This window comes from Heloderma suspectum, chromosome 1, assembly GCF_057233095.1.
Source record: "Heloderma suspectum isolate Gila_16-S chromosome 1, 16-S_ref, whole genome shotgun sequence".
Lineage (NCBI taxonomy): Eukaryota > Metazoa > Chordata > Lepidosauria > Squamata > Helodermatidae > Heloderma > Heloderma suspectum.
This window is the reverse complement of record NC_139458.1, coordinates 333,191,533-333,204,448: the sequence shown is the minus strand read 5'-3', so window position 1 is coordinate 333,204,448 and position 12,916 is coordinate 333,191,533.

Sequence of the window (12,916 nt, the reverse complement as noted above, 5' to 3'; positions counted from 1 at the left end):
AAATATGGATTTTATCATTATTTATTTATCTCTAAACATTATTTATTATTATTTATTACATTTATATCCTGCCTTTTTTCCTCTTTAAGGAACTCAAGGCGGTGTACATAATCCTCCTCCTCTCCATTTTAGCCTCACAACAACAACCCTGTGAGGTAGGTTGGGCTGAGAGTCTGTGACTGGCCCAAAGTCACCCAGTGCGCTTCCATGGCTGAGTGGGGACTAGAACCCGGATCTCCCGACTCCTAGTCTAACACTCTAGCCACTACACCACACTGGCTCCCATCTTTGCCATTCTGCATCTTCAATTAGTAAATTACCTCCTTGAGCTGCTTCTTTAAAAGTATCATATACTACCCCATTGTATGTTCTGATATCTTCGTAACTGGTGGCACCAAGAACTTGTAGTAATAGTAGACTAAGAAAATGTCTTTCTGTATCTGAAGGAGATACACCATACATTCTCCCTAGACAGGGACACTGCGGATTGCACACATCAGAGATGCAGAATCACAGACCTGGGGCCAAATCCGGCCTGCTTCAGGTCCCAGTCCGACCCTTCAGGTTTCCGCAGATGGCCACATACCCTTTTCGCCAACCACTGATTGTTCGGTGGTTTCCCAGCTTTTGTGCAGTTTTCTCCCCATTCTAAAAGCTTGAAATGCTTCTCCTAAGGCTTAGTGACTGGCAGTTAAGGGCTTTAAGCTACAATAGGCTTGAAGTTTTGGTCTTTTGGGCCCCCTCTTTGCCTTTGGTTCTGCCCACTGCTGGAATACGGCCCCCAAGAGTAGGGATGTCAGAGAATTCCGCCACGGATCTCGGGGAGGCCGAATGCCAGCGCAATCGGCCCCCTGAAATCGGTGGCGGAACGGTCTGCCCCCCCCCCCGGGACGGGACTTACCTTGGGCGGATCTTCCTGGCGGCGGCTCCAGCGGTGGCTCTGGCGGCGGTGCGGTGGCGGCGGCAGCCGGTCTTCCGACCAGCTGCCGCCGCCGCCATTTCCAGTTTAAAAAAAAAAACGTGATAGGCTACGTAAAGATTTACGTAGCCTGTCACGGCTAGATTTTAAAAAAACACCGTGATAGGCTACATAAACATTTACGTAGCCTATCACGGCTGACTGCAGGGACGTTTGCATCCCTGCATTTGCATCCCTGCATTTGCATCCATTTGCAAAAAACATTTGCATCCCTGCTAGCCAGCGGCCGGATGCCCGGCTGCTGGTGGAGCCAGCCGGCGGCTCCACAGAATCCCTGCGGAGCGGAGCCGGCCGGCCAGGATTCGGGGGGGAGGGACGGAGCGCCTCCCCCCCAGCCAGAATTTCGGGGGGAGGGACAGAGCGCCTCCCCCCCACCACAAATATCACCCTTCGAAAAGGTAAGTGACTTTTGTACATCCCTGCCCGAGAGCTTCTCCAAAATTGGATTCAGTCCTTGAGCTGAAAGAGATTCAGCACCCCTGGCATACATCCTATCACATGCAGTAGAGTTAGGGATGCGGAACCTCTGGTCTCCCAATCCAGCTCTCCAGGCTCTTCCAAGGCCACGCCCCTTAATTGGCCCCACCCCAGGTTGCCAATATTAATTACTCTAACTACAATTATTGATTAATTCTGAATAAAAAGTGGGGCTCATGCAAATTGGTGAAGGAGAATGCCTGGATGCAAATGTCTTTTTCCCCTTGTTGTATTCTGTAGCTCTACCCAGTTTTTCTCTGGCTCCACCCACTTTTGGCTCTGGCCCCACCCATTACTGGAATTTGGTGGGGGAAACCCCCTGGACAGGTTTTGACTGAGGTAATGTGGGGAGCATTAGCTGTGCTGGGGAGCATACATAGATCAGCATTGCAAGGTAATTGCATCACAATACAGCGAGGAGTGAGACCGTGCCTAAATTAAAAACTTTAACATTTAATTATCGACGTTTCAACTAATTTTTAAAAACATATATTTTTCTGAAATTGTAGACATCAATAGTGAATGCATGTGATCGTGTATTACCTACCCATTTGGCTCCGCAATACAAATTATTATGAACTTTAACAATTAAGTGCGAAGCTGTTGATTTATTTTCGGGGGTATGGTTATTTTTCTGCAAATCTAGGCATTGGAAGCTTTATTTTGAGACTGTTCCAAACTCAATCAGAATATATTTAGGGATCGAAAGAGAGTGAACAAAAAGTTGTGCTCCGTGTTAATATATAGATAGGTAAGAAATAGCGATGTTGTTCAGAACAGGGGCTGTGAATTCAAAAAGAATTCTACATGGACTTTGCCTGACTTCTGGTCCTGACAGAAGTCTCCTTTGGGAGTTGAACTTATAGCTCCCGAATCCAGAATCAGTTCTCCGGCACATTGAATGGCTTAACATCTTTGTAGCGAATGGAGATTTAGGTTAGGGCTATCAGATTGGTACAAAATCTCAAGGGCAAACGTAGGCCTTTATTAGCCAAAGTTGTGACGAGACAGAAAAACGATGAAAGATTTCCTCTGCGGTGTCAACTCCTCACTTATCAAATATTCTTCTGTCTTCCATAAGCCTCCTATCGATACCTCACCCCTGTCTCTAGCTATCCTTAATTCAGCCCAGAAATTTTACTGCAACTCATTCTCCAATTCAGGCATATTGAACCTCAGGCCCACAAGCCAAATCTTGGCCAGCCGGGATCTCAATCCAGGCCTCTGGGGTTTTCCAGATGGCCATGTCCCCTTCCCCTGCCCCATGCCTTTTCCCCTGATTGCTAGTCATTTGGTGGTTTGCCAGTGTGTGCACCATTTCCCCCATTCAAAAAGCCTGAACTGCCTCTCCTAAGGCTGAGTTACTGGCAGTAAGACCTTTAAGCTCTAATATGCTGGTGTTTGGGCCCTGCATCCTTTGACCCCGCCAATCGCTGGAATGAAGCCCCTGACAGCTTCTCCTAAAGTGAATTGGGCCCTCAGGCTGCAAATCCTGATCCTATTAACAGTACAGGAACATTACCCTCCTTAGCACCTGGTCATCCTACTCCAAAGATCCCTGGTATATCGACAAGTGATACTCTGGCCCAAGTCATTCATTTAAGATGTGACCAGTTTCCAGCCTTGGCATCAGACAGATCATTGAGTAACAGAGCCCTTAATCTTCCTCTCTCTCTCTCTCTCTCTTTTAGTCATCAAGATTTCTTGGCATAGCCTCCCTCAGCTTGTATTTTTAGGGATTTGTAATGTGTCAGTTAAAAAAAAGGAAAGAATCCCTTCTAGCCAACGCTTGTCATATAAATTCTTAGCACTAGATTGAATTTTTCCCCCCCTGTGTTTTTCATCATTCCCTTAAGGGAGGAAAATTCAGTTTCAGAGTTGCTGACTCAAACCCATAACATTTTTAAAAAGTTAATGGTAGAACTGTGCTGGCAATAAGATGGTAATTCTAGGTGGGTGTCCCCCTCTGCCTTAATAAAGATGCCATTAAGTATAGAAGCATGGATTCTTCACTTGCACACACAAAATGTCAGGCTTTACTGCAACTACTGTAACTGTATAATAGTGCAACATCCCACTGCAACTCTGTCATTCCAGACCTTCATGGGTGGGTTTAGGGAAGGACAAACCAGCTCAGTCACACCACCTGGATTTTGTATTTGGCAAAGGTCTGGAAACACCTGCTACAGTTTTACCTTTGCAACGAAAGGATAAAGTAGATGTGGAAGGGGGTAGCCTTGATTGTTCAAAGTCTCTGTTCTAATCACTTAGCCTTAGGCTGACTTTACATTAAAGAAAAAACCTGCAGACCTACCATTGTGGAGCATTTCCACATTTACAGCGGGCTCCCAGATGGCAACCACATGATTGCTGAGAGGGGAAGTTTTTAATTTTAATAGAACTCAATGAAACAGCGCCATCTAGTAGCTGGTTTAATAGCATAACAATCAGAGTTTTTTTTTATACCTCATTTTTTTCCAGATCTTTTTAACATGGAATAACCAGGACATACCTCTGGATGTGCCTTGGAGGTTGATGATGACCCGCAAACTTCCGTGAGGAGCAATCTCAATAGCAGGATAAAAGCTCCGTGTGAAGAAGCCCTTAATAAAGCCCAAGGAGGGGAAGTGGCTCTAATAGAGAACTGAACTGTCCCGCCTCCCCTGTTGTCAATGGTGCAGCCAGGGCTGGACCTTGGGGCTGAAGTCCAGGGCCCTGTAGGCCAATCTCCCGACAAATGACCACCCACAAAGTGGTCGGTGATGGGAGAAATGGCAGTCAGGCCTGGTGTCAGGTCCTGGACTGGCATGGATGTGCCAGGGCTGATGCTCACTGCAGCATCCTTTCTGTCTTCTTATTTAAAGAAACACAAAAACTTTTTATAGTCAAGGGTGGCCAGCTAGGCCATGTACTTGATTACAGATGCTCATTTTATTATTTTTACTTTAGGAATACGTTATCTCTTTCTACAACAAAATGGTGCTTATTCCAAAGTAAATGTGTTTCGCATCAGGGCAGCAGGAGCAAACACAGTTTTATTCCTTGAGTTTCAAATGTGAAACTGTGTATGCTCACAATATTTCTTTTCGATCAGGGTTGACATTTTTTAAGATGATGATGTTTGCTCTAACTTAGCAGGAATGTAGAAGCAGTTGTAAAGCATGGCATGGCATGATGGGGGGAAGAAGAGACATTTTAGTTGTATGGTACACATGGTCAACTAAAGCGCGGGGGGGGGTCCATAAGAACAGTAAGTCCCTGGCCTAACTTACCTAGCTGTACCATTGCCAGCAGTTCCTACCCACAGTCCATGGGTTGTATCCAGTGTTAGGTGAACTTAAGTCCCATTCATTTCAATGAGTCTATTCAAAGCAGGACTAAAACCCCATTCCTTCAGGCACATTTTCCCCCAGTCTGGCTTACCTGTGCACACCTTTTGTTGTAAAGATTACCCCACCCTTGCTTTATATATGAATGGGGCAGGCACATGAAGAAAAAAGATGGCTGTTCCCAGGTCATCTGGTTTGGCCCTAAGTAGCTCTGGACTTCACCACTACCTGGCTGGGAGACCAGCTATGTATCTTGAACTGCTTTGAGGAAGAAATGGAAACACTTTTTTTAGAGTAGTCCTCTTGAGGCATTTGCCTGACCATGTGAAGGCTTAAAGTGGGTAGACGGATGGAGCCATGCAAGGTGGCCCCCTCACTGTGTCTCCCAGCATGTGGATCCTGTCCCTCTCAGTTCAGACTGTGCTGTGTTGAATCAGTAAGGTCTGAAAGGGAGTTCTACTCACATTAGCTTGAATGCAAGTAGAACTTTACATACAGCTGGGAACCCTGGTAAAGCAAGCTCCACAACCGTGCGGTAGAATTCTCTTTCAGAGCTTGCCAATTCAACATGGTCAAGTGTGAACGGAGCAGAGTGGGGCCCGTGCTCCAGGAGATGTAGGAGGCGGACCCAGCATGCACAGCCCTGTCCCCCTACCCACTTTAAGCCCTCCCACGTGCAGGCGAACACCTGAATAGGGCTACTCTAAAAACAGCATTTCCATTTCTTCCTCAAAGCAGTTCAAGATACACAAGTGGTCTCCCAGCCAAGGATGCTTGAACAGGGCTAATAATTGCCTGTAGGTCTGGCACACTCTTCCTGGTCAGAATAGCATTGTCTATCTAATATGCCTGCCCTTCCTGGACATTCCTGTCCGGATTTACAGCTGAACCAGACTGCACAACAGCACAGTTTGCTACAGTTGCCTGCCTGCCCTATTATTTCTGACCCCCAGCTAGTTTGCATGGCAGGCTGCCATTTGGTGCATGGTTGGACTAGGGAGATGAGGGGCTGACATGGTAAACCTCTTGGGGCTGGTCCAGTTGGGGCTGGTCCAATGGGGAGCCAAATTTGGTGAAAAATGGTCATGGGAGCAAACAACAATCTCCACAATGCTTACATTCATCCTTCATTTATTTATTATTCAATTTATGAGTTGAGGTTCCATGCTGAAATGCTCATAATGGGCTAAAAACTACCTGTCACCAACTAGACTGTGAGGCCTCTTTGTCAGTGGCTGAATTTCTGTGACTTCAGGGAATGCATATTTTTCCAGTCTTCGGTTGCCATGGCCAAGATCCAGCAGTTCCTGCTTCACACAGTACACTTGCTTGTTGGGAGTCCTGACTTGGGAGCAGCAGAGAGAGCTTGTACAAATTGGAGGAGGAGAACAGGACTATGTGACCCACATCACATTCACCAATCCTCACAATACTGGCCACAATCTATGAGCCTCCAGTCCACACAAAACGGTTGCTTGTATGAACCCACACTCAAGGATATCTAGGAAGGCTTGCACAACTGAAAAAAAAATATTATAATGAGACTAGGCTGTGGAAAATGTGTCTCTGAGATCACAAATATTTGCACAGCCAGCAACTGTGATCTCTCAGCTTACATGTAGGGTGAGTTCCTGGCTTTGGAGATGACTCAAGTAGAAACGATTACTGAGATATCTCCCTTACACACACTTGTCTCTGGAGACAGAAAAAGTCCGTTGAACATGTGCAGACTGCTTTCACCTAACCAGTGGATTAAAAATGGATGGTCTATGCTGTTACTATAATGTTGATGAGCTGCTGTTAGAAGCTTGCTTCGCCTGAGGAACTTCAGAATCATGAAAGGCTTTTTGTGGTTTGGATTGGTTTTGTACTGGCTGTGTAGAATTGCTAACGCCCTACAGCTAAGGCAGTTAATACATTCAACTTGAACTAACTTGCATCACTACCTTCACCCTGATTGCCGCATCAAGCAGACACTTAATCGGGGCCAGAGGCAAAGGGGGTGGGGCCAAAAATACAAAAATTACCAGCATATTGTAGTTTAAAGCTGTTACGGCCAATAATGAAGGGCTTTTCTACTGGAGGCTTTTAACCCACCACTCTACTGAGGCTTCTGCTTCCTGATTCTTTGTGGAATTAAGATTGGCTCCTTTATGTGTGTGTTTTTTGCGGGAGGAGGGTCCTTCTCTACCTTTCTAAATATTTCATTACACAACCACTAGATGGTGCTTTGGTACAGTGGAAATATGGAAATGCATCAGGGTTTCATGCTGCCATTCAGGATGTACCAGACTTTCCTCATTAGGAACCCCCCACCCCTCAATCCTGGTTGCAGAGCACGGCAGAGGCCCTGGAGGAGGAGGATGTCATGTAAAGCACCCACAAACTATAGTGAGTGAGGAATCATGAGCTTACAATAAATGTCTTGGAAAGGTATGATAAAAGAAGGGTATTTCAATCTTTTAAAATGGGGGGGGGGAATGGCAAAAAGCTGGGAAACAACCAAATGATTGGTGCTTGGGGGAAAGGGGTGGGGGTAGGGGGCAGGGGTGGGGCCATCTATGGAACCCCAGGTGGGCTGGATTTGGCCCCCAGGCCTGAGGTTCTTCACCCCACACTAGAAAAAAAACTGTGTCTGTGCCTAGCACCATCTTGGAGGTGCTCTTCCCTCTCTCTCTCTCTCTCTTTCTCTCTCTCTCTCTCTCTTGGGAAAGGAGCTGAGAAGAGACTGAAAATGGGTCTGGACTAGGGTAAATAGAGGAGTACTCAATTAGCCTCTAAAGAACTCTTGACCCTAGAAAGTATCCAGTCTTACTGAGCATAGGTTCCTCATATAGATATAGTGCACACACAGATGGAGACCATTGGGAGCATTTGTGAAATTTGAAAAAGGACCCCCTGACCCAGCTTTAGGCTTTTAGTTTTCAAGGATCCTAGTGATGTATGGTTCCTTTAAAACCTTTGGAGCAGCTGCTTTTACTGCAGGTAGGTCTCTTTCCTGTTCCCTCAGAGCAATAAAGAAATGACAACAGGTAGTTTACTTTACTCTTTGCTTCCTCCTATAGGTTTGTGGTCCTGCTTGACCCAAGCACAACAAACTTGAGCAGTTTAAGGATAAATACATCACTGAAACAGCTTGTGGTTCACATTGGTGCAGTGCTACTGCAAATAAAGTAAATGGCAATTTGAAGGCTCTCTTTCAAGGGCAAGGATATTTCTTTCCTCTGAAAATACTTGTCCCCAGAGGTCCTGATTACAGATATAGCAAAACAAGGGTCTGGTGGCATGTGTCGCCAACCCTTTGGAATCAGAGCAGAAAAAAGCATGTGAAGCAGAAATATACTCAGCCATTGAAAAATAGAAAATTTGCCATAAATGGTGCCTAGATGTGTCATAAAAGAAAGAAATATGAACTGTAGTTGACCTTCAGGAGTTGTTTACAACATGTGCAGAGCCTGAAGAACATTACACTCCAGTTCCTTTTTGCTTGGCTTGGAATAGACTGGATTAACTTTATGCTGCTAGTATGACAAGGGAAAACAAAACGCAGGACTGAATTCTGTCTGTAGATACAAAATGGTTACCACCAAAGGATGTTGTGAGTGCTGGAAATAAGCGTAAGTGAAAATGGTAGTCATTTATTTCCAGGAAGCATAGTCATAAGCATTATGTGCACTAAATAGTAGGAACATTTGAAAACTGCAGCATGGCTTAAACGTGTAATTTTGAAACATGCAAATAAGTGGAGATGGAAGTGAGGATTAGCCTACAAAATGCAGATGTCAAAATGGCTCTTTAATCGGAATTGAGCAATCCTTTCTCTTTCTACTGTTACTAGCATGATGCTGCATTTTGGGAGTTGTGTGTTCTGTGCAAAAGTCATAGGTTTCTCAGACTTTCCAAGATCCTGATGGTACCTTTTTTGCCCATGCTGGTAAAGCAATTGAGCAGAAGGAAGTTGGCAGATAGACATGCTTGCTTACAGAGATATTGAGCATGATTATTGGATATAGTGACAGTTTCCCCAGCTGCTGTGGGTTTTGTTTAGTGATGATAGTCTTACAGTGGTGTAAACTATATTTGCCAGCTTATATAGCATAGTGCACAATGCAGGACCTAATATGTCTGGGCAAAATTTGGAAGTATATTCAGAATTCTCAGTTTTTGTAGAAATATAGGAAATTTCTACTTCCCATGACTGTGGAGAAAAGATGGACTATATGGGAGCAGAAGCAGCCAATATGTCACAAACCAGAAAGGCGTTACAGTGGCCCGGGAGCAAAGTGCCCCTTTCACCTTATGGTCTTCAACCCCTTAACTGTACATACCTATTTCTCAGAGCTGAGGCTGGGACCCTTCTCTCTGCTAGTTGTCCATGTTCAGGACTTCGTCTTCGTCTATATAATGGAGGAGCAGTCAATAATGCAAGATTCCACCTGCAGTCTGAAGTGGTCCAGTCCAGAAACAGGTTTACTTTTTCATCTCCTGGTTGTGCGAAGAAGATCTTAATTTGGAATAATATTACCATGACAGAAGCTGAGGCATTGCCCTCTGCCTTTTTCCTGTTGTCTTAAACACAGGACAAACACTGTTTGTCTTCTCAAACTGAATGTACCAAGAGATTTATGAAGAAGTGGGGCTGGCCCCTTTGCTAATACACCACTTCCATAACTTCTGACTAAATCGTGGCAGTGCCTAGAGAAAGCCATCTTGACTGGCTGGCACTGAAACAGAATATATATACCAAGTAGTTCCATTAGCAAAGGGGGTGAACCACTTGCTCATAAACCATTTAGTGTGGTCTACCTGAGATCCAGCCAACATAAGCAATATGAATGGGAACTACACTATGCAATGGATGTCTGCCAGCAGAGGGGAGGACAAGGGGTGAGCAGGGCAATTTGTAGGTAAGCATTTGCCCTGCTCCGCCCCCCTTTTGGCACCACTTAAGGTCACAGACTTTGCATGTGCGGCATGGCATGGTCCCATATGCAGTGGATGAAGTCAGCATTCATTCATTCATTCATTTCATTTCATTTCTATACCGCCCAATAGCTGAAGCTCTCTGGGCAGTTCACAAAAATTAAAACCAAACGGCATATAATAAAACAATATAAAATATATAGAACATTAAAACCACAACATAACAATACAACCACAATAAAACCTAGCAGCAGTGCAGGAATTTAAAATTCAGATTTACAACAGCAAAGCTAAAAGTCTAGAAAGAAAGCTAAAAATGCTAAAATGCCTGGGAAAATAAAAAGGGCTTCACCTGGCGCCGAAAGGAATACAATGTCGGTGCCAGGTGAACTTCACTAGGGAGGGAGCTCATTCCAGAGCTGGGGTGCCACAGCAGAAAAAGCCCTCCCCCTAGTAGCCACCCGCCTCACTTCCTTTGGCAGGGGCTCACAGAGAAGGGCCGCTGAGGATGACCTTAAGGTCCGGGCAGGCACATATGGGAGGAGGCGATCCTTCAGATAACCTGGCCCCAAGCCGTTAAGGGCTTTAAATGTTAATACCAGCACTTTGAATCGGTCCCGGAAATGGACTGGCAGCCAGTGCAGCTGAAAAAGTACTGGCGTAATATGAGCTCACAGGCCAGTCCCTGTTAACAATCTTGCTGCCCTATTTTGGACCAGCTGAAGTTTCCGGACCATTTTCAAAGGCAGCCCTACGTATAACGCATTGCAGTAATCCAGACGAGAAGTTAACAGAGCATGGATAACTGTAGCTAGGCTATCTCTGTCCAGATAAGGGCGTAGTTGGTATACCAGCCTAAGCTGATAAAAAGTGCTCCGTGCCACTGAGTTCAGCTGTGTCTCAAGTAGGGATGGCGGAGAATTTCTCCACGAATCTCGGGGAGGCCGAATGCCAACGCATTCAGCCCCCCGAAATTGTTGGTGAAATTTTCTGCCCCCCCCGCCCCCCCCGGGATGGGACTTACCTCCCTCGAATGTCCCTCTTGGCGGCGGGTCCCGGCGGGAGTTTGGGGGCATTTCGTCGGGGGCGGGAGCGGCGGCCGGTCTTCCGACCGGCTGCTGCCGCCGCCATTACAAAATAAAGTAAAAAAAACAAAAAAACACCCGTGATAGGCTACGTAACGATTAACGTAGCCTATCACGGCTAGATTTCCAAAGTCAGCCGTGATAGGCTACGTAAATCGTTACGTGGCCTATCACGGGTGTGGGGCTTTTTGTTTTGTTTTTTACTTTTGTATTTCGTGGCCGGGGAGACGGGGCGCTTCTCCCCGGCCTGAATTTTGGCCAGGCGAGGTGGGGCGCCTCCCCCCCGGCCTGAATTTCGGCCGGGCGAAGCAGGGTGCCTCCCCCCCTGGCCTGAACTTCGGGGGGAGAACCGAAGCGCCTCCCCCCCACCACGAAGCAAGCTGCGGGACCAGGTAAGTCCCTTTCATACATCCCTAGTCTCAAGTGACAGTTCTGGATCAAAGAGCACCCCCAAACTATGAACGTGATCCTTTAGGGGGAGTGCAGCCCTCTCCAGAACAGGTTGAATATCACCTAGCCGGGCAGACGAACCACCCACTAACAGAACCTCTGTCTTGTCTGGATTGAGTTTGAGTTTATTGGCCCTCATCCGGTCCATTACCGTGCCCAGGCACTGATTCAGAACAGCCACTGCCTCACCTCGGCTTGATGAGAAAGAGAGGTAGAGCTGGGTGTCATCTGCATATTGATGGCACCTCAGCCCACAGCTCCGGATAACCTCCCCCAGCAGTTTCATGTAGATGTTAAACAGCATGGGGGATAAAACAGAGCCCTGTGGAACTCCATGGCACAATTGCCATGGCACAGAGCAGTAATCCCCCCAGCACCACCTTCTGGAATCAGCCATCCAAGTAGGAGCAGAACCACTGCAGTGCAGTGCCTCCAACTCCAACCCAGACAACCTATCCAGAAGGATACCATGGTTGATGGTATCGAAAGCTGCTGAGAGGTCCAGAAGAATTAATAGGGTCGCCCTCCCTCATCCCTTGCCCGGCAGAGGTCATCCCACAGGGTGACCAAGGCAGTTTCCGTTCCAAAACTAGGGATGGCGGAGAATTTCTCCACGAATCTCCGGGAGGCCGAATGCCAACACATTCGCCCCCCAAAAAATTGGTGGTGAAATTCTCCGCTGGCCCCCCGCCCCCCCCGGGATGGGACTTACCTTGTGCGAATGTCCCTCCCGGCAGCAGGTCCCGGCAGCGGTTAGTCGGCCTTTTGTCGGAGGCGGGGGCGGCAGCCGGTCTTCTGACCGGCTGCCACCGCCGCCATTACAAAGTGTAAAAAAAACCCAAAAACACCGTGATAGGCTACGTAACAATTAACGTAGCCTATCACGGCTAGCTTTCCAAAGTCAGCCGTGATAGGCTACGTAAATCGTTACGTAGCCTATCACGGGTGACTTTGAAAAAAAAAAAGAAGAAGTGCGTACACAAATGGCGGCGGCCTATGGGCGCCACCATTTGCGTTCCTTATTTGGTCCCGGTAGTCTACGTAAAGATTTAAAGAAAATCTTTACGTAGACGACCGGGACCAAATAAGGAACGCAAATGGCGGCGCCCATAGGCCGCCGCCATTTGCGTACATGCTTTTTTTTTTTTCCAAAGTCACCCGTGATAGGCTACATGACGATTTACATAGCCTATCATGGCTGACTTTGGAAATCTAGCCGTGATAGGCTATGTAAATCGTTACGTAGCCCATCACGGGTGTGTGTGTTTTTTTTTTTACTTTCCTTTTTTTTTTCGCGGCCGGGTAGATGGGGCGCTCCTCCCCGGCCTGAATTTTGGCGGTGAGGGATGGGGCGCCTCCCCCCTGGCCTGAATTTCGGCCGGGCGAGGCGGGGTGCCTCCCCCCCCTTGCCTGAACTTCGGGGGGAGAACCGAAGCGCCTCACCCCCACCGCGAAGCAATCTGCGGGACCACGTAAGTCCCTTTCGTCCATCCCTATAACCAGGCCTGAAGCCTGATTGAAATGGAGCATATACATTCTGGCTTCAGATCCTTGTCAGACAGTCAGAGGCAACTTCTGTCAGATGAATGGGGTACTTTTCAGGTAGCAATGTCCAAGATAAAGATATGAGACAAGACAAGGCTCAGTGAGATAAAATGTGGCAGGCTGAGTTT